The sequence below is a fragment of the Coturnix japonica genome, chromosome 1, assembly GCF_054131305.1.
Source record: "Coturnix japonica strain WE chromosome 1, WE-NBRP24, whole genome shotgun sequence".
In the NCBI taxonomy this organism is placed as follows: Eukaryota; Metazoa; Chordata; class Aves; order Galliformes; family Phasianidae; genus Coturnix; species Coturnix japonica.
This window is the reverse complement of record NC_140663.1, coordinates 26,448,176-26,469,431: the sequence shown is the minus strand read 5'-3', so window position 1 is coordinate 26,469,431 and position 21,256 is coordinate 26,448,176.

The following is a 21,256-nucleotide window of genomic DNA, read 5'->3' as shown; positions in this document are numbered from 1 at the left end:
TCAAATTTCAGCTATATCATTCACGTTATCATTCCATTCAATTGATTTTCCACTTTTCCCATCAGTGATTTAAGCTGTAATCTAAATAAGGGTCTAGGCTTACAACTAAAGATTTTATTCATTCGGGTTCTCTCCCCTTCGGTAAGCTGCTAAAAATGAGAGGTTCTGTTATCTCAGTTATCTTCTATTTAGCCCATCTGTTGGGTTTTTTTAAACTTTTAATTTAGCTGAACAAGAAGGAAAATGTTCAATAAGCAGGCAGAGGCCTGGCAGTTGAAGTGAGCAACTAATAATGCAAGTTCATCCTATGTCTTGTTTATAATTACTTGTATTAATAATGAATAAGAAACAAGAAATCCATTCCAAAATTTGCTGCCTGCAAATTTGCCTCTGCCATCTCTGCTTCTCTCTCTCTTCTTGCAGTATAATTGTTGCAGTTCCTTTAAGTAATATGAATGAGTTAAATTGAGTTTGCTAAGATGATTAAAATATATATATGGCCGTCATTAGTGCAATTATAGCAAAAAACAAGCAATGAATCACACAGGCTAATGTTTGCTGTCCTATTTGATGACATACTTAGGTCTCTGCTGTTGAGAGAGGCCAACAAACTATATTTCAAATGTTTAGACATTTTTCTTGCGCGAATAGAATCATAGACTCATAGAATGGCTTGGGTTGGAAGGGACTCCAAGGATCATAAAGTCCCAGCCCCCATACTGCATGCAGGGCAATACACCAGTGTCAGTTTCATACTTGCCTCCAGTCTGAGCAATGTGATATTGTTCACTGATAGCTGTTATTAAAAGAGACATTTATGCCATAGTGTTATGATAGGCAGTACTTTCTGATGTTGCTCTCTTGAAAGATCGAATAGCTGTTCCATTGTTTACTTCGGTTTTTCTTCTTTTCATTCTCCTACTTATTGGTACAAAAGTTCATCGTGGAAATCTGATGGCTAACAGAAAATACTTGTTCTAGAATCAAAGTTTTATTGATTCTATAAAGAAACAGAAATTCCCCAGCACACTGTTTCCTACATCACTTATTATATTTTATTTCATTTAGAAATAAAACTTAGCTGATTGACCCTTTTAATTAGAATAAGCCAACGGGCAGATGGTTATTCCATGTTTTGATTCATATCTCTGGAGTTCCTTACTTGGGTTGTTCCCAAGTGTTCATGTTTCTTACTAGAACTGATATATCTGAACACTGATTTAGGGTAGCTGCTTTTTGACTCAGAGCAAAGAATCTCAGGAGGGAATGGGGAGACTCGGAGGAGCCTCAGTAGACTGCTATCATTTACATGACAGGAATGATTTGTCAGGAAGCAGGCAGGTTGTATGAAGTAAACCAGCCACCTTGTAGAGGAGAAATCCCACATGACCGATCATTCACTCCTGCTGGTTTTCCAAACTGTTTTTCTCATCCCGAAACTGTGGTTCAGATTTCGCTTAGTAAAAGTACTATTGATTTTCAAATAGCGGCACAACAAAACTGGAGCAGTAGGAGATGAGAACTCACAGCTCATGGCAAGTGGTCAAAAGCAAAAAAAAAGCAATTCCTTCAAGAAGTTGTGATGAAGGCACTGTCACAAACTACCCCAAAGTGGGGGGAAATAAGAGCCCAAATTAATTGAACCATGAGCTTTTCAACAGTGTTAAAACAGAAAAAGAAAAATGGAATCTGGGTAAACTTGCTGAGTGTAGTTAGCACACAAGACAGGGAGAGAGAATCATAGAGTCCTCGAAGATCACCTAGTTCCAATCCACTGCTGTTGAGAGGATTGCCAACCACTAGATCATAGAATCATAGAGCGGTTTGGGTTGGAAGGGACCTTTAGGATCACCTAGTTCCAACCCCCTGCCATGGCCAGGGACACCTCACTCTAGACCAGGTTGCTTAAGGCCCCATCCAACTTGGCCTTGAATGCCTTCAGGCACGGGAATTACAACATGGCTGGGCAACCTGTTCCAGGGAGATAATGAGTCTGATCTCTTTCTATACAGTGGTATAGATTTTAGCAGTGCAAGAGAGGTGGCAGATATTGTTTATCCATACTTCATTAAGATGTGTGATAAGGTGACACCTTGACAGCATGGTCTAAATGCTATTAATACAACCTGAGTAAAATTTATGTTGGAAAACCATTCTCAGTAGGTAAGACAGAAACTGATGAGATGTATGGAGTGGGGCTCTGTAGAGATCTGTCACTAATGCAATAATGTTCAGTACTCTCTTTATTACCAAGGATGGTGGAATGGAGAATTGGTTGTAAAACTTGTGAATAGCGAGCATCATGTAGGACACCAGCTGTCTTGTCTTTTCATCTGATACTGCTGAATATTGAATGGGCATAAGAATAGCTCTTCCTTTCCTGGCTGTGCTTGTGCTAATCAGTTACCTCTGATGACCTCTGCAAGTGCCTTCTGCTCAGCCCTCGCTTCTCCCCATGGCTCTTCCAGCCTGGCATGGGCTCTGCCCTCTGCTTGTCACTGTGAGCTCAAGAGCTGCACCGACCTGTGCTCAAGGCTCATATGTCTTTGTCCTGCAGAGACACTGGCTGCATGAGCAGTAACTAAGCATCTCCAAAGCAAAATGCTTTAATAAAAGCTTTACAGAGGAAGAAAGAGACTAACCCCGCTAAACCTCCTTTCACATACCTGCACATACCTGAGCATTTTTTCCTGGTTGATCTAAATTTTTAGTAGATTCTGTATGTTTCCCAGAGATTGGTAGATATGCTGTTTGGCCCAGTGTGTTACTTGGATGTATTAGGAAGAGATCCTTTAAAGCTGGATGAGTTTCTTTTTGTTGTGGTTGGGTTTTCTGTTTGTTTGTTTGAGGGTGTTGTTTTTCTTGTTGCTTGTTTGGGTTTTTCCGGATCTCTAGAGTCCCTGTCTGGCAAAACAAGACTCATTTCCTTGGAGGCAAGTTACAAGATCTTCAAAGCTAATAATCGTCCTCTGTCTTTCAAGGTTATGTTTCAGCCTGGGGCCACAGACTTTTTCCTGCTGGTATTTCCCACAGCTCTCAACAAGCTCCATTACGCCTCTAACTGTTGTGTTCCTCACAGTACCAATAAACTCCCATCACTTCCAAGGTCAAATACCGCATTTATTAAATACTTCAGTGTTCTCAGGTTGAGGGCAATCCTGTCTTTATCTGGGTTTATAGTCCTTTCCAAGAGCAGCCCACTGCTCTGGCCAAGTGGTGGGGGAATCATCCATTGCCCACGTAGTAAATGCTAAAGCTGAAATAAAAATTCTAAGGGCTTGGCTGAGTCCAGCCCCTCCAGCCTGGCAGCATGTGGAGAGAGGAATGAGAAACGGGCTCTTAAGCACAAGTAACAAAATAGTAAAAAAGGGCTCTTTATGTGTATTCTTACACTTTAAGATTTCTTGTTCATTGGAAAAAGAGAGCCTTATAGAGGACCATCATTTCAAGAGGAGGATATGGCAAGCAGTTTCCATTAGACACAAAGAAACATAAACCTGGGTGAGATGTTGGGTCATGTTCATTACATTCAGTGTCTAATTTTGTGAGGCTATCAAGCCCTAGTCGCTGGAAAACCAGCTACTCTCATTATGTTTAGAATCGTGGTGCTAAATAATAACATGGTTAGATTAGAAGAGTCAACATTTTAACAGTTTTGCAGCCTTCCCCTTATATTTGCAGGGCAGTAAGATGAAAATTTCCAGGTCCTGCTTTGATGGATCACAGCTTATAATTATAGTCACGTTGCATGAGAACGTGGACACACTGCTGGCTGGATTAGAGAATGAGACAGACAAGATCGAAGCCTCCCTGTAATTTTTTTTCCACTCCTGAGTGAGCTAAAATGCCTATTTTAGGAATTCTGATGAGAATGTTGTCATACCTTTTTCTTCTTCCCTCACTTTTATAGCTCTGAAGGTTTCAGTTGTTCTGCTTTGTTTCACTTCTAATAAATTTCTCATTCGTTTGACCCTTATCTATTTTCCCTATATTCATCTGACTGTTCTGTGCTCCTTCCCTCACCTACCAGAGCTCTGTGCCCACTCCTATGCCATCCTCACTTCCCTCCCTGGAGGCAGCCCCTGTCATTATCACCTCTCCCTCATTCCTCCCAACATAGACAAGAAGCTTGATGACACACAGTTTCCTGCTGACGAGGAGGTGGTTCAATGCCAGCATGTATTTATTTAATATCCCACATTTAAGGTGGAGATTTACAGTTTATCCTGAAAAATACAGGAATGAGAATCAATCTGTGGTTTCTGGGGGGATGAGGAAGAGCCATGTGTCCACCTGCCACTCTGAGTCCCACTCTGAACTACCAGAGTGGGCTAAAGGGCTGTGGCCAGAGTCCAACAAAGCACTGTACAACACCTTTTGAACCCCTTGCACCAGGTCAAAATATTACAGCCATGTAATCATAGGATCATAGAATCACTCAGGTTGGAAAAGACCTCCAAGATCATCGAGTCCCACCACAACCCAACCATGCTACCCTAACTAACAACCCTCTGCTAAATCATGTCCCTGAGCACCACATCCAAAGGGTTTTCAAACACATCCAGAGATGGTGACTCAACCACCTCCGTGTGGAGCCTATTCCAGTGCTTAACAGCCCTTTCTGTAAAGAAGTTTTTCTAATATCCAACCTAAACTTACCCCAGCACAACTTGAGGCCATTTCCCCTCGTCCTGTCACCAGTGAGAAGAGACCAACCATGCTCTCACTGTAAGCACCTTTCAGATACTGGAAGAGAGCAATAAATCTCTACTCAGCCTCCTTTTCCCCAGACTAAACAGCCCCAGTTCTTTCAGTCACTCCTCATAGGGTTGATTTTCCAAGCCCTTCACAAGCCTCATTGCCCTTCTTAGGACCCACTCCAGCACCTCAATGTCCTTTCTGTACCAAGGTGCCCAAAACTGAACACAGTACTCGAGGTGAGGCCTCACCAATGCTGAGTACAGGGGCAGGATGACTTCCCTTACTTCTGCTCACCACACCATCCCTGATACAAGCCAGGATGCCATTGGCCTTCTTGGCCGCCTGGGCACACTGCTGGCTCATATTCAGCTGACTGTCCATCAGCACACCAAGGTCCCTTTCCATAAGGCAGCTTTCCAGCCACTTCTCCCAAAGCCTGCAGGGTTGCATGGGGTTGTTGTGACCAAAAGCAAAGTTCTGATCCAGCATAAAGTCACCCCAAAAGGTTAAGTGTCCCAAACGGGAGTTAGGTTTTTGCTAACAGGACTTAGAAAAGATCACTTATTTTCTTCCCATGTGATGCAAACTAGGCCTACTGAGGCACTTTTTTGTGACCAGGGTGCTTTCTTGTGATTCACTTCTTCTAATTACGTGTTTAATGCCACCTGAAACATAGTCTAGGTACCTAATGTCTGATTATTTACTCAAAATTAACAGCTGCACAGCTGATTTTTCCAAAAGCTGCTCAGACATCCTCAGTTCCTTGTAACATCACTTTCTTTTCCTAATATTGACCTCAGCTTAGAATCAGCCAGGCCTTTTCAAGATACTAAGCCAATGTATTTAGACAGCATAGACAGAGTAATTGCCCACAGCAAGATGAACTGAAATGCCATCTCCCAAATCACATTGTCCTCATCCCCAACCTCCTAGGAGAGAGAGGTGAAGAGGGACACTACAGTTTCATCCACACATCCTGCTCCACACCTGGTATTACCCATGACAACAAAAACTGCAAGGGGAAAAAAGGCTGAAGATGCACTTCTAAGAGATGGATGCCCTGCAGCTAAAGAAACACAAAGCAGCTCCCACAAGAGAAGAGCAGGATTAACAACCTTGATTGTTTTATAATGACCTCTGGTATGTTTCTCCTGTTATGAGCTTACCTGCTGCTAACAGGCAAAGAATGGAGTATAAGTCAGAATTGAGAAGGTGAGTAGAGAAGGAGCCCTGCATAGGTTTACCCAGGCATGTGTTAGCAATAGATTGAAAAAAAAACAAAACCAAAAATAAAAGCCTGAGTTCAAAGGAATTTTTAAATGTCTATCATTTCTGAAGCACATAAATGCCTTTAAATATTTAAGAGAAGTGAGATTCCAGCTCCAAAGAGGGGAAAGCCAGTGAAAGCTAACAAAAAAAACAAAACTTAAAAAGGCCAAAAAGAGTTGGAAAAATGTGTTGTGTAATATGGTGCTTTCCTCTATGTGTAGATTGTGGTCAACATATTCTTCTCCAGGAGCTGCTCATGCTGCACCTAATCTGATAGTGCTGTGGGCTGCCACTGAAGATGACAGCCTTCCTCTCTTCCCTTCCTACGTCTCTTCTTGTTCTCCTTTTCTCCTTGCATCTTGTGCAACTCCAGGGTGAATCAGCTCCACTGATCCTACAGAACATGAGCATGGTTTTGGTGCGACAGTTTTCTTTGGGCTGACTCAAGGGAAATGAGCTGGAGGTAGATGGGGAGGAAGGGGAAGAAGCTGATGAGCATGAGGGGCAATGACCTCTTTGCTCTGTGAGTGTTAGCGAGAGCAACACTTCTGTCCATAGCCTTAGTTTCAAAACTGGAAAAGCACACAAGGAGAGCCATTCTCCATCAATATTCTACCAGACCAACAGCAAAGAACTGGGGGAGGAGGAGGAGGTGATGACAAAATGAAACAGGAAAGGCAGAATTCTGAGAGATTTGAATGCTAAAGCATATGGAATATGTGGGGAACGGTAAACCACTGTCTTGGCTCTTTGTGGAAAGCAGGAGGACATGGGCTCATGCATCTTCCATAATCTAATGACCGAGGAGAGTTTAACCAAGGAAATTAAAATCTCACTTAGCCAAGAAATATTAATTGTTTTCTCCTCTGCTGCTGTTCATATATTTGCTGCTGATCACAATCTGGCAGATGATGTGCTATGAAAGGTGGAGGCAGTATGAAATGCCTTGCTGAATAATTGATCGCCAGCGCTCCAGGCTATGTCCATGGATGAATGCATATGCCAGTTAGGATGACTGTGTCCCCAGTTAATGCTCTTAATTGACAAACACTTGATCTGAATTACAATTGTATGTTTAAAGACATTTATGTCAGAAAGGTTTCCGTATTTTACAGTTTTTCTTTTTTGTGTGTCTTTCTGATTAAATGCAGGCAACCCTAAGCGCTTCTGTTCTATGAACATCGAGAAATGGATGTATTTTTCATAAACAATGGTGTAAATCTTGATCACACTAAATCAATGAGAAAGCTCCTGCTCAACTTCCTGCTGCGCTTTTTTGTACAGTGTGTCTTGCCACCAACATGTCAGAATTCCTCCATTTTCTTAACAGGAATTAGGGGAGCAAACAAAAGGCAGCATGTCCGTGCCCTGCATCTTATCCAGAAAGGCATCACAGAGCAGCAAAGGGTGAGAGGGATGCTGCACTCTGCAGGGAGAAAACAGCAGAGATTTCCCACCTTTGAACCCAGTCTGTAGATTCCCTGCCGCTCCATAAGCATTACACGAGTGTTAGAGGTTATACCTGGAAATAGTTCTATATTCTAAGCACCCTGAAATTTTAATGTGTGATGCTATGCAGGTATTGTATTCTGGAATTTACTTCAGACTCTGAAAGGAAAAAAGAAAAGCATAAGCAAATAAGACTGAAAAAAGTCAGCGTTTGTTGTACCAAATGATGTCATTCTATGTGAGTTCTGCTCTCCACATTCTGCCTCATCCCAGCTCCCCCAGTGCTGCTGCTCCTGAAACGTGCTGGCTCCAGCTCTGAGAGGCCCGAGGCCATTCTCTTGGCTGCTGCCTTAGGGAGGATTAATAGTTATTTGGAGCCAGCTGCCTGGATTTTCTCCCCACGTGACTGTTCACACAGACATCCAAACTCAGTTGTATTTGGTTTACATTTGCTATGATAAGCTGATTTATTATTTCCTATAAGAACTTCTAAACCTGACCTCTCATGTCCAAAACAAACCTGAATTGTAAAAGGGGATAAAATCAAAACTCATCCTTGATAACTTCATTTTTCAGTCCTTCAAGAGGCATTTTAACTTTTCTTTCAGGTCAGAACCTGGTGCAGTGTGTATACAGGTGTGGTCTATGCACATCATACCTCCTGCACATCACCCTCTATGTTTCTGGAATATTAATTGGGATATAGGATCCAAGGTGAAGCTTTTAACGTTGGAAAGTGGCAAGTTTAAGATCCCCTTATTGCTCTCTTTTCATCTGTATTCTGTGCTGAGCAAGAGAGAGATCCTGTGGAGGAGCAACGCGTGCTGGTACTGCATAATGCACCTGCATAGGGGACCAAGTCAAGGTCATGTAGGCAGCTGTAGCTCTGGCATTGACTAACTTTTGAGTAGCTGACTTTGCTGCCTGTGTAATACTCTTCTAATGAAACTTCCTTACTTCCTTGTTTCCTTTAAAAAAATAAAGAATAAAAAATCAAGTTTATTTTGAGGAAGAAAACAAGCATTTATGGTGTATCTCTATCTGGCTTCAAAGCTGCCCCTGACTACAGCCCTCCTGAGGTCCAGACTCAGCAATCCTATGATACTGTGATTTTTTAAAGTCAAAAATGACCAGGTAGAGGTTTGCTGTCCCTACAGCTGTAAGGCCAGTGCAAACCATTTGCACCTCAGGGTGCTGTTGGGAGGGTTCTGGTTCTCATTGAGACACCCAGGGTCCTGGCTGCAGTGATAGACACCTTCTGCTCTGCCTTTCTGCCCCACATCACTGCTCACAAATTACCACAGCCTGTCAGATCCATCAGGACACTGAGTCAGATCATTGGGCCCAGCGGGCTCAGCAGTGGGCACGGTGCTGGAGGCAGTGACATGGGACACTTGGCCAGGTAGTTAACCTTGGGAAAGCAGCCCCTTAGCTCCTCAGGTCAGCCAGCTGTGGGAGCAGCAGAGCTTTATTCTTGTCAGTTAATGCAGATGTGTCGTGTCACTGTGACAGATCTCCCACTATTACATCTAATGATTTAATATAGGGTGTGATCCTTCCATATGGCAATCCCATGGCACAGACTGGTCTCTGCACCTCCATCTTGCCACGCACAGGGCAAGGACTCAGCCTGCTCATGGCAGGGATGGCATCCTGCAGTTGGAGGTACCTCTTACACCATTAAACACATGACAAATCTACAAAGAGCTGCTTTGCTGCCCAGTATGGTGACTATCTGCAGGCTTCTCCACCTCCTGTTGCGGCTCAGATTCACGTCCTCTGTGATGATGTTAGGACAAATTTCTTCGGTGATTTTCAGTGCCTTCTCAGCCTGCCTTGTCGCATTCCCTTTCCTCAAACAAAAGTAAGAGAAAAGAGTGATTATTTAAAATGCTTTATTTCTCCTGGCATAGAACAGGAATATTTTATACTTCACCAGTTAAATATTGACAATAGTGAAGCGAAGCGGTGGCTTTCCCTTTTAGCTTCCAGCAGCACACGCAGGACTACGTGGTGATTAGCTGTACATGAAATCAGTGTGAAAGAACAACAGTATTTTACGGAACTGTCAGTGGCTTATCTCACAGCTGGCACCTATTAATACAGTGAGTAATTTCTGCAAACCCAGATAGGCTCCAAAATTAACACTATCCATTAAGGAAGACCATGGAGTGCTATAATTGTGTCAGAATACTTTGGCTGGCAATAAACAAATCATTTTAATGTTGTATTCGCATCCATTAACGGAGGTTTCTAACCAGAAAAAAAAAAAACAAAACTGTAAACTTTTTTTATTTATAATGCAACTTAAGCAATAAATGGTTTAACATCATCAAGAAAAATAACATTTTCTGTATTACTTGCACTGATTTTTTCCCCCTCTTTATTTTTGTGGGAGGAACTCACCCATTTGACATTACGCTTTTATTTCTAGCAGTACCCCCATGTCAGAATGTGCTTTCACCCATCTTTCTCAGGCTGTTCAGCGGTGACACAATTACTTCAGACTCAGCAGTGCAGCAATAAATGACAAATTGTCCTCTATCTTGTTATTGCACACCCACAGAAAACTTCTTCCCTGCAGTTGATCTCAGAAGACTTGAGATTCCATCTGCTTATTTTATTTCCCAGGCGGAAAAGAAAGGGGAAAAAAACCCCACAACAACCCACAAACAAGATAAAACTGAAAATTCAACCATTTAAACCTCTTCAAGACCCAGAGGGAATGCTTTGATTCAAACAGAGGCACTGAAGATTTACAGTGACAGACAGTCAAGAACTCAAACTGGTAGTCAAAGGCTGAGTTGGGATCACATGCAAACAGCCTGGAAGCAGGGCTCAGCAAGAAGGAGCTTGAGCACAACACTTATTTCAGTGCAAACATACAATACTATCTTGAAATTAATTCTGTCAGTCAATTCAGGCAGTAAATCTGACCCCGTTAGCTACCGAGTTGGTTCTTCAGCTGGAACACTGGAGGAGTATTGACTCGTAAGCCCCAGCGCTCAGTTAGGTGGGAAGGCAGGTTGGAGAAAAAGGGAACGTTGCCGCAGTTCTGGGGATTTGAGTCTTGTAAGGGAGACCTCGAAAAAATGCCTGGAGAACCTTTCTAATGGCTGACAGCACCAAGGGGAGATAACTGCAAGTTACTGGACATGTAATGCCTAGCAATAATGAGCTCTTCTGAAAACACATTTAATCTTTCTGCAGAGACTTTAATGAAAGTGGTGTTCTGGAGTGACATACCTGGGCATCTCAACACAGCAATGAACAGTTACCCTATCGCTGTTGAAAAACTCAATGTGTAACTGGCTTTTCTGAATGCTCCAACTCTCATTTCAAACACAGAAAACAAATGAGTGAATGAGCGCTCACATGCGCCTGTGCAATATGAAAAACAGCCAACAGCTGTTACGTGGTTGGCTGCCCCACCTGTAATGTTCGGTTGCTTTCAAAAAGATAAGAAAGAGAGGGAGAATAAAGGGAAGAAAAGGAAAAGAGATGTGCATCTAGTAAAGCAAATAAAGAAACTTAGTATTGGAGAGTTGTTCAGATTCGTATGTGTGACGTTTCTTGACTTCTGGAACGCTCCTGGAATCAGAATACGACCCCTCTTCCTCACCAATTAAAAATGAAATAAACCAGCAGACCACAAAACGAAGATTTCACGCAGACCATCTACTGGAACTGACTTGTCTCTTTCTTTTAACTCCCCTGGCTTCCCTTCTGCCCGGTGCAGCTGTAGCACATTCACATTGCTGCCGATGTTCCCGCTGTTCATCTTTACATGGTAACATCGGCTCTGCAGTATGTCCTGTCTTTGACAGCCCAGGAACCAGGCATTTCAAGGTTACTTCTGAACTCAGAGGTTTTGTGTAGCAGCACCATCCATCAGTGCATGTAGGACAGCCATTGGACCGACCAGAAATAATTCCTCCGGGCTCTTCGCTGAGGACTTCAAACCGCAGTGGTAACACGCTGTGAGGGATCATCCTGCCTATGCCTGCTACGCCAACCCTTCCTACACCTTCTGAACATCAGAGAAAGCTCACATAATCTGTACCATCATCACCATGGGGGACTTTTCTGTCACATTTGCAGACCTTGTCTGCGCTGTGAGGAACACAGAGCAGCGGTGCGTTTGTGGTGTGTGCCTTCTTACAGAGATCTGTGTGAATGGTTCTGTACTTACAGTTTCCTCGCTTCGTACACATCAAAGGCTCAGGATCCATCCCTATGGGTTGTATTGCATCACCTGTGCTTAAGGTACAGCAATCTTTGTGACGACCCGCAGATACAAGGATTAAATGAGTTTTTATAAGAAATGTAAAACAATTTAAGAAACAGTCACTTCTGAAATCTGCCTTTTGCCATTCTCATACCCCACATCTCCATGCAATAATGCAGAAACAGAGGAATGTTTGAATTTTCCATAGAGTCAAAGCCCCCAAAATGTCACATTTAGCCTGAAGGACATACACTGACAGTATGTTATTAACGACTGGTATAGACTTTTCCATGGGCGAAAGTGGGTGCAGATCTATACCTGGATATACAGCATCAGAATAGCAAAGCCGAGTGCCATCCTTCCTCACACGCTGATTTCCATGATTCAGCTTAACTGGTAAAAGTCAGCTGGGCACACTGGCCCTGTCTGGTAATTAATAGCTCTACCTGGCATTGCACACAATTACCAGCTGGCCAGTGTTACCCCTCTGATGGACCTCAGAGCCTGACTGCTGGTCAGTTAACAATCAAGCTTACCAGATCTCTTTGACCAGTGCCTGCTCTCCCAGTAATGCAAAGCAGCTGTAGGCCTGATCTAGCTTATGACTATGTAATATTTGCTTTGCACTGCAATGTAACAGCATAAAGAAACCAGTGTATATTGATACATCTGTCTTAAAAGGTCAAATTTTACTTGAATTGAGTCAAGATTCCTCATATGTATCTTTAGCTTGTGGTAGATATTTATGACAGACATACTGCCTTCTGTTTATCTTTATTGAGGTTCATCTCTGGTTTTATTGTTAGATGTTAGTATGTAAAGGCATTTTTATGAAGATCTCAGACAAAGACCAATGTTAAATAGGAGTTGATATGGAGAACGTGCAGCACTGATTTCACTGAAAGTACCCCCAGAGCAGATATTAACTGCACCTAAGCAATGGCTACCAGCACCCAAACCTAGGTTCTCCTTGTCAGAGCTTTTGGTCTTATCTGCCACTGGTTAATTAATTGAATGTCAGGTCTGGAGTGGACACTACCAAAGAGACTAGATGTAAATTTGTATTCTCACATTGAAGTCTGCTAGCTGCTCTATTATCATAAGCTGATAACTCAAAGCCAGGTTGCTTTGCATTATAGATGGGATAGCCTGTTTCATTTCTATGCTATCATATGCTCTGATCTATGGATTACAGCACTTCTTAAGAAGTACAGATCTGCTGCATACATAGGCACAGAGAGAAAAACTCTTAGAAGGCATAACTCTTTTTTAATACTGTTGATGAAAGTGGGCAGTTTGCTGCCGTTTACAAAACCTCATATTCAGACTACCAATTAGTCACACATACCAAGGTAATCTGATAATTGAAGACTTCTGTATGTCCATCCCTTGTCCCAGACAAGCCAACTAAAAACTCCCAGTGGTTGGTCCATTACCAACCGTGCTGAATTTCAAACTATGCTCTGTTGCTCTTTGAAGGCCTATCTTCCTTTGACTGCTACAGTATCTAAAATGAAAACTGGCAGAATGATACTTACTGTGATACCCAACCAATCTATAGCTTCAAAGATTAAAGATTAAGTCAATTTTCTTTGCAAAATTAGCCTATGAATGATGCCCATATCATTGAAAGTAACATCCTTCTCGCTTTCTTCCACGACTAGTCTTTTTCCTCTTATCTCAGAGAAAAGTTCCCAAACATCAAGAATTCTGTATGCCAAGTTCCATTGAAATACTTTAAGGAACTAGTTTGAATGCTTGTTTTTTGAACATTCCTCATTTTCTCTGCCTTGTAAGAATGTTACCGTGTCCCTGATTCTTCCAGGGTAATCCAAAGAGCTCTTTATCCTCGGGCATTGTGGTCTGTCAGAATGATACGTTATACAGGCAAATGTCCATCTGATATTGCATTTAAATTTAAATGACAGAAACTTTCATGATTTTGAGCGTCCTTCTCTCAGTTCTCATTGCACAAACCCAGGTTTGTAACACAGCTCAAACCTGACCTTCCCTCAGCACTATTTGAAATCAAGGGATAGTTAGCTTTTGGACATGGCATCGAATTATAAACTGCAATCTATCTTAAAGCTACAACTTGAATAAACCTCAGACTGGGGAGATGATGATTCATGCTTTAATTTTATCTGCCAGGTGATATTGCAAAGCTATTCTGGCTAGCATCCCAGGCAAGTTCTTAAGAAGACAGAAGATGGCTCTTCGAACATGTACATTTCTTAGACTTCTAAGCTCTATGACCTCTCTTGTATTTGACCTCCGCAGGTTACTAACTGAACCCACAGTCAATCAATAACTTCCTGTCACTGTCTTGTTGAGGTGCTTTTTTCTTGAGTCTACCAAACCGTTTGTTATCTTCTCCTTCTAGTCACACAGGGACGGAATCTCATCTGGAATTAATTGTAAGTTCAAACAGCTTGCATAAAGCTATGCAAACCCAAGCAGAGCATCTAGCTTGTTTTGGTGCGCTTCATGGCACACATGGCTAAGGAGTTTCTGCCACATTTCTCCTTTCCCTCCGTATGAAATAGCTTTTTTTTCAACCAATAAATCCAGTGATAAGATCTGTTCTTTCTTTCGAAGAACTGAACTACTAATAGAACTCCTGAATTTATGTGAAATCTCCTTACATGTGCAGCTTACAAATATTCTGTTGTTGCTAGGTAAACTAGGAACTCACGTTATTAATTACTTCATCTGCTTAAGTACTTCCCCAAGGATAAGGGAAATTGTCAGAAGCCTTTACGTTCTACCAGTATCATAAAAAAGATGTCTAACACTTCATTCTTCGCAATATTTATCAATGTTTATACGAAAATTGTAGTAGTTAAACAGACTCACTGATAACAAATTTGGACATTAAAGCCGCCTAGAATACTACAGATGTTGTAATTAATTAAAAACAGAAGCTTCTAGATAGTCCTTTCATAAATCCACTCTTCAGGAAAACATAATTCTTCACCAAAACATGTAATTTAATAGAGAATGTAGAAGGACTTTGTACTTCTGGGAGAGGTATATTAAGGCACTACATGTGCTTATGTACTTTGCAAGTGGTAACTAACAAACTGTGGCAGAGATTTGTCATTTTTAAAACTTCCTTTTGTGTAACTCCATTTCCTCTTCCTTTCTAGCAGTCAGAGAGCAGAAATTTAGCTGGAGAGCTCTTGCAACAGTGGTGTACCTCTGCAGTGCCAGCCAGGCAGCTCTACAACATGTCAGAGACCGGGCAGTGCCACTGCTTTCTATAGAAGCTTGACCTCAATGTTCCACTTCCAGCGGTGGTGATCTGTGATAACTGTCTTCATAATTGCAAATTCTTTTTTTTTCAAGGTTTGAATCAGCTTAAAAATAGCAGCACTGCAGGGTTGTATGCTTTTTTATTGAAGAATTACTCTTGAATTGCAAAGCATTTGAAGTCTTCTGCTTGTGCATTTACCTAACAGCAGGAATCGGCACCGCTTCATGCTGACTGACAGGTTCCTCTGGGACACATCTCCTCTGTCAGCCCCGGACCACCTGTCAACGCAATGGGCTCACTGCAGTGCTCACACCTACAGGCAAAGCCTGAGGGTATGCTCCATGTTAATTGAAAAACTTCATTACTCCTTCTCAGTTATATACTTAGTCGTTTTGAAAAAGAACCACCATAAAGAGCTTTCACCAAACACTGAGTTCCTATACAACACAGCTCCACACTTGGCAGCAGCACAAATCCAGCCAAAAATATGGAGAGATGAAGGAAGGGGTGGTAAGAGGCAGCGTGTGATCATTTAGGGATGCTGGCGTTGCAATAACTTTAGCACGGCAACAAGGAATCTCATCTTCTCCTCAGGGGAGAGATATCCTCGCCTGACCTTGGTTATGAACCCACGTGGTGATGTGTTCCAGTAATTGCATCCAATCCCTCTGCTCTTTTTTGTTCCTTTTTCTTGTTTAGATGTTGCATTTTATACTCAATTAAAAGAGTGGAAAGGAATAACAGAAAGTGTAACACTGGGGCTGGAGGTAGAGGATGCTGACACGGATCATGTCAAGAAGGATAAAATCTTTTGCCAAAATGAGACCAAGTCAGTGATTCCAAGCAATTAAAACAAAGAAAAAAAGCAGAATGAGCAAACAAAGAAAGAAAACACAACCAAAACCAACCAACTGGATCTCTTGCCATCACTCCTGTGCAGCACTTTATTGAACTCATTTATCTCTTCCTTATCCAGAACAGTGTGGGATTTGGGAGATGGGGGGAGATGATGGACATCTCTTTCTACAGAGTATGCTGTAATGAAAAAACAATGGCCTGACTTCTAATGTATTTTATGACAAATTTTCAGTTGGTTTGAATATTTGTTATGTACCTACGTATTCGTCTGTACACACAGCTATGAGCACTGAAATGTACTTTTTATTACACAGAGAAGGCACTCGTTTTAAGAAGTCATCACCTTTCTGGTTTGGTTGTTTCTGACAGAAGGTTGGTTTGCTCATTCACCACATTCAGCTACAGATAAAAAAGCAGTTCCTAGCAGTACATTTGCAACATCCCTTTCTTTTCCCTCCTGGTGCCCCAGCGTTACGCATTCACCCTTTTCCCTTCGTTTGTCAGACAAATGCCTGTAAGTCAAATTTTGATCTCAAAGTAAATTGGGAGCAATTTATAAGGGAGATTTACAGGGAGGAGAATTGAAGGGCACTTTTGATCCAGAGGTGTCTCAATGGCACGTCTGAGGGCAGCCAGGAAGGTGTCTGTGTGCTGATCGATAGTGTGTTGAGTACTGAACTGAAGAAAGAACTTGCTTAGGGGCTTCAGGTCCAGCATTTCCTTTTTGCTCTGACAGCTTTTGAAAACTGTTGTGTAGGATCAGGAGGCTCCGTGACTTTCATCCAGATCTCCTAATCAGATTCAGAACGCTTTAAATATTGCTGTAAAGTGTGAAATCTCCTTTGGGCTGCTGTTCTTCCTTTGGCACTATTTCCACTGGAAGGCTGCCACCCGCGCGACACACAAATAGGAAGCTCAACCTCTGGGCAGATTTTAATGCTTTAAAATATCTTGTAGAAGATATCAGTGAAGGTGAAAAGCCAGCAAAAGAAGAGTGGAGCAGATGACAGAAAAGGGAATTGGAGGATAGAGCAGGCAGAATGAGCAGCACAAGACCAGCAAGATATAACGAAGGAAGAAGGAAAGGAAAACAGGAAGCGAAATGATGGAACAAATAAAGAGTGGGAGGAAAAAAGAGAAAAATAGGAAGACAGCAAATATTATGGAAAGACACAGGGAGCGAAGTAGGAGGAGTTAAGGCAAATGGTGAGATCAGGGAGCAGACCAGATCTGACAGTACTGAGTGTGGGCTATTTTCCTCTCTCCCATAGCTCCAGGGCAGGTTGGCTCCCTAACTGAGTGTGCATTCACCTCATCACCAGCTAGATCTTATTCGGATGTCAGCAAGAACTGGCAGCTAAAGATGGAAACTGCTTTAGCTTAAAGGAGTCTATGTAATGCATTCCCATTCTTCCTCTGCAGGCTCTGTCTTCCCCTGGATGAATCCCCCTTAGTGGAGGTCATGTTGGACACTTCCTCAGTTCATCCAGGTAGGAGCCACCACTGAAGGATTTAGCCTCAAATTTCAGTCATCTTTATTTATCTACCTGAAATGCATTATGATCTTCAGTGCAAGAGACTGTCCCTTGAACCAACATGCCTGGAAACCTCAGCTAAAAGACCAGAAATATTTAATGAGCACTGAGAATGTTGTTTTATTCCTAGAGGTGATCCCTTACATCACGGATTACCTCTGAGAAAGGCTGAATGGAAAAAAAAACAGGATTACTTCTAATGTAAGCGGTGTCTGTGATGAAGCAGAGTGCTAACAGAGACTACGGAGCTGAAAACTTGTCATCCTTTAAATTCACTACAAAATCTGCGAAGATAAAAGCTGAGACCAAACCAGTAGTGTAAATGAGGCAGCAATTTAAATCGTTATTTAATAATTATCCTGTATCTAAAATTAAGTGGTTTGATAGCTTCATTCCAGTTGTAGAGGACAGATATAAAAAATTACTGCTACAGTTGAACTTTTATTGATCTTCAAATGATCACCTACACAGACAACTACATGCTGACACAGCATAGCCTGCAAGTGTTCTGTGTCCAGCACGCTTTGGTGTGTTTGCTTAGAGCCAAGTTCTCACAACCATATTATACAGCCCAGCTCTGGCAAGTCTTCATGGAGATTTACAGAGCAAAAGCCCATTGTTAAATAACCTCACATGTGAACACTTCTCTCAGGAACGACTGTAATTCTCTGCAGCAAGGCTTTTCATGCAGAGACATATTTAGACATAACTGCTCTCCCCTTTCGTGCCCTCTTCGTATGAATTCATTTTTAACCAAGATGTCACGTACACCAGAACATTTATACCATAAGACACTGAAAATACTATTAGATCTTTAACTTCCACAAAGCTATCAGTATAATATCATATTCAATATCATAATCGTACCATAAGCATTCCCCTAATGCAATGCTATAAATAACTCAGTTTTAAGAGATCTAACTCTAGCTGGAGAGAGACTGATGTACAAAGGAAACAAACACACTGCCCAAACCTTCTGTCTGACAGATGAATTCACTTCAAGTCAGCTGAACTAAAATAGAGTGCAAATGACTATTCAATCTGGAGTAAGGTTACTTTTAGACAATATAAACCTAAAATTTGGGGAACTTAACATGGAGATTCACTCATTCCTTCATTCCCTGGAACGTTTCTGAAGACCGCTAGTACTGACTGTCATCCAAACAACTTATTTATGCAGCGATGTTCTGCACAAATATTTAGCAGAGGACAGATAAGTTTTCTGGTTCATGTGGGTATAATTAGATGACATCATGTCTGGTTAAGGAATTGTCAACTTTGTCAGCTCACAGCAAAGTCCTATTAGCATTACAGCCTCTATGAAATATTCTCCTGGTTAAGCATTTGCATATTACACACACCTTTGCTGTGTTCTCCTGCATTCCTGCATAGGTATTGGAACAGGCACCCCAGGGAGGAGGTTGAATTGCCATCCCTGGTTGTGTTTAAGAGCCATCTGGATGTGGTACTCAGGGATATGACTTAGTGTAGGGTTTTTAGAGTTAGGGTTCTGGTTAGGCTGCGGTTGGACTTGATGATCTTTAAGGTCTTTTCCAACCTGGAAATTACCCAACCTGGGTAATTCTATGATTTTTTTCTATGATTCTAGCTAGAAAATAGACTTGTTGGTTCAAATAAGTCTCTTGGAAATGAAACGTGATTCCACAAATGGACAAAAAGTCCATACAGAGAAGAAATGTAGTTCTCCAAAGAACCCAGGTACTCCCACCCAGACTTGTCAGTAACGTGGTACACTGCGTATAGCAGCTGCCCTCCCCCCCCTCCCTGAGTTGGTCCTATAGGGACCACTGCTGCTCTGGTTGTAGGTATGACTTGGGATTCTCATGCTCCTACTCGTAGACAGAACAGGGTGTGAGGAAACTTGTCTCTTTCCTCTTTAGCACTTTCCAAGAAGAGGACTCCCCCCCCTCCCACAGAGAGGACACCATGACCCATCCAGTGAACTCTTGAATGCCCCAACCTGAACCACTGTGAAGCTCCTGAAGATTAGTTGGGAGCTCGGTGAGAAACAGGCCCAGTGCTGCTGGGAAAACATCACGATATTTAAGCACAGTGGTTTGGGTGATTTCCATGCAGCAGAAGGTCTGGAACGTGACAACTGGAAAGATGACTTGGCTGTTAGGAATAACATTTGTGGCTGCAGTTGTGACTATCCCTGCTGAGACTGGGAATGTTTCTCTCCAATAATAGCTCCTGTGGGATTACAACATATCCCAGTCTTTTGTAACCATCAATGGCAGTGTTGTTTTGTTTCTTATAATTGGTATGGAAATAGAGGACAGAGGAAAGGTCAAGAGAAAGAGCTTATTTCAAAATCACTGCCTTCTGAAAGTGGGGAAATAATGTTTACTTGTACAGTAAGAAGAATGCACTGTGTGAGAGGGCACGAGCAGACAGGTTTCTCCACTGCTTCCTGACTAGAAAATTCTATTTTGAGGGAGATTCAAGAAAGAATAACAGTTATCTGCTTCTGTAATGATATAGATGTTCAGTTCTGAACTATTAATGCAAAGCTCTCTTTATAGTCAGCAGAAGGAAATGGTCCTTATAGGGACAAATCTCTTGTCTTAGCATCAAATGGATCACCTGGAAAAGCTCACGTCTCCCCATGGTGTCTGGGTTTGGGTTCACAAAGAAATCTAACTACATACAAACGAATCCAGGCCAGCTGCCTGTGTAGGGCCTGACCTATCCCCAGATGTGCAATCCATACACTTTATTCATAATTTATTATAGCCTCTGTGAGTAGCATACAAATAGATGAAAGAAATTGCAATAGAGGAAGAAAGGAGCAGGCAAGGCAGATAAAGGGAAAACAAACAGCTAGGGAGTGGAAAATGACAACACTGGTAACAGGATGCAAATGCAGGAGGAAATGAGGATTAACAACCGAACACAAGTAGGAAATACTATGCAGCCTTCAAATTGCTTGCATCCAGGATCACAGGAGCGATGCAGAAAAATGCAGCCTGTACAAGTGTTAGTACTTAAGCATTAGTACTTTTACATACATGTAGATGTTCCACATAATGAATCTTTCATTGCTTTTACAGGAAGATGTCAAGCCCTTTACCCACGTTTTCCACTCCTTCATCACTTCCCAATATTTCTAGCTGAAATTCTTTACAAACTTTGCCTTCGGAAATGAGAAGTTTCTCTATTATCCACTCGCTAAATTTCTAAAGATGCCCCAACAACTCCAGCTGTGCTTGTTCACACACTCGGGTGAATCACCCCTTGGGGCACGTTTTGTTCTCAAAACCCCGCCGTTCCTACGCAAAGGCGATGCAGCAAAACCAGCTGTGGTCACTGCGATGCTGACCACCTCATTGTCTGCTCGCACTCTGCCATCTACCTGTACCGAACCGCCTTTGTTACACACTCCGGACATGTGCTCTTTGTTCTGTTTGCGCAGCATCCTGCAAAATGGCACCCTGCCCTGTGCCCGGGGCTGCTGCGTGCGGAGATAGCGCAGGTACACGACCGCTGTGCGACACAGCACACAGCACACAGCAGTGTTTGAAGCGCAGTACTGCACATGGATACAGGCAGCATCGTGGGGCGGACAGGCCGGGTCGCACCGGAGGTTTCTAAGCAGAACCCCACTTAGCGCTCGGTTGGTTCCGCACAGCTCGGCCTGCACGGTATCTTTGGGAGCAGAGCGAAGCAGGGTTACCACCTCACCTCTCTCTCGGAGGCCGTACCCCGGGCTCAGCCCTTCTGCAGGCGGCCGAGGGCTGCTCTCCACACCGACTGACGGCGGCCCGGCCCCGCACAGCCGCGCTCTGCCCGGCAGCGGCCTCCGCCCCGCGCTGGGCCTCTGCGAGCCGAACGCCGCGGCCCCGTTCCCGTCAGCCGGACAATGGCCGCAGGACGCCCCGCCGCTGCCGGCCCCGGGCACGGCCGCGCCGCCTCCTCTCCCCTGTCGTCTCCTGTCGT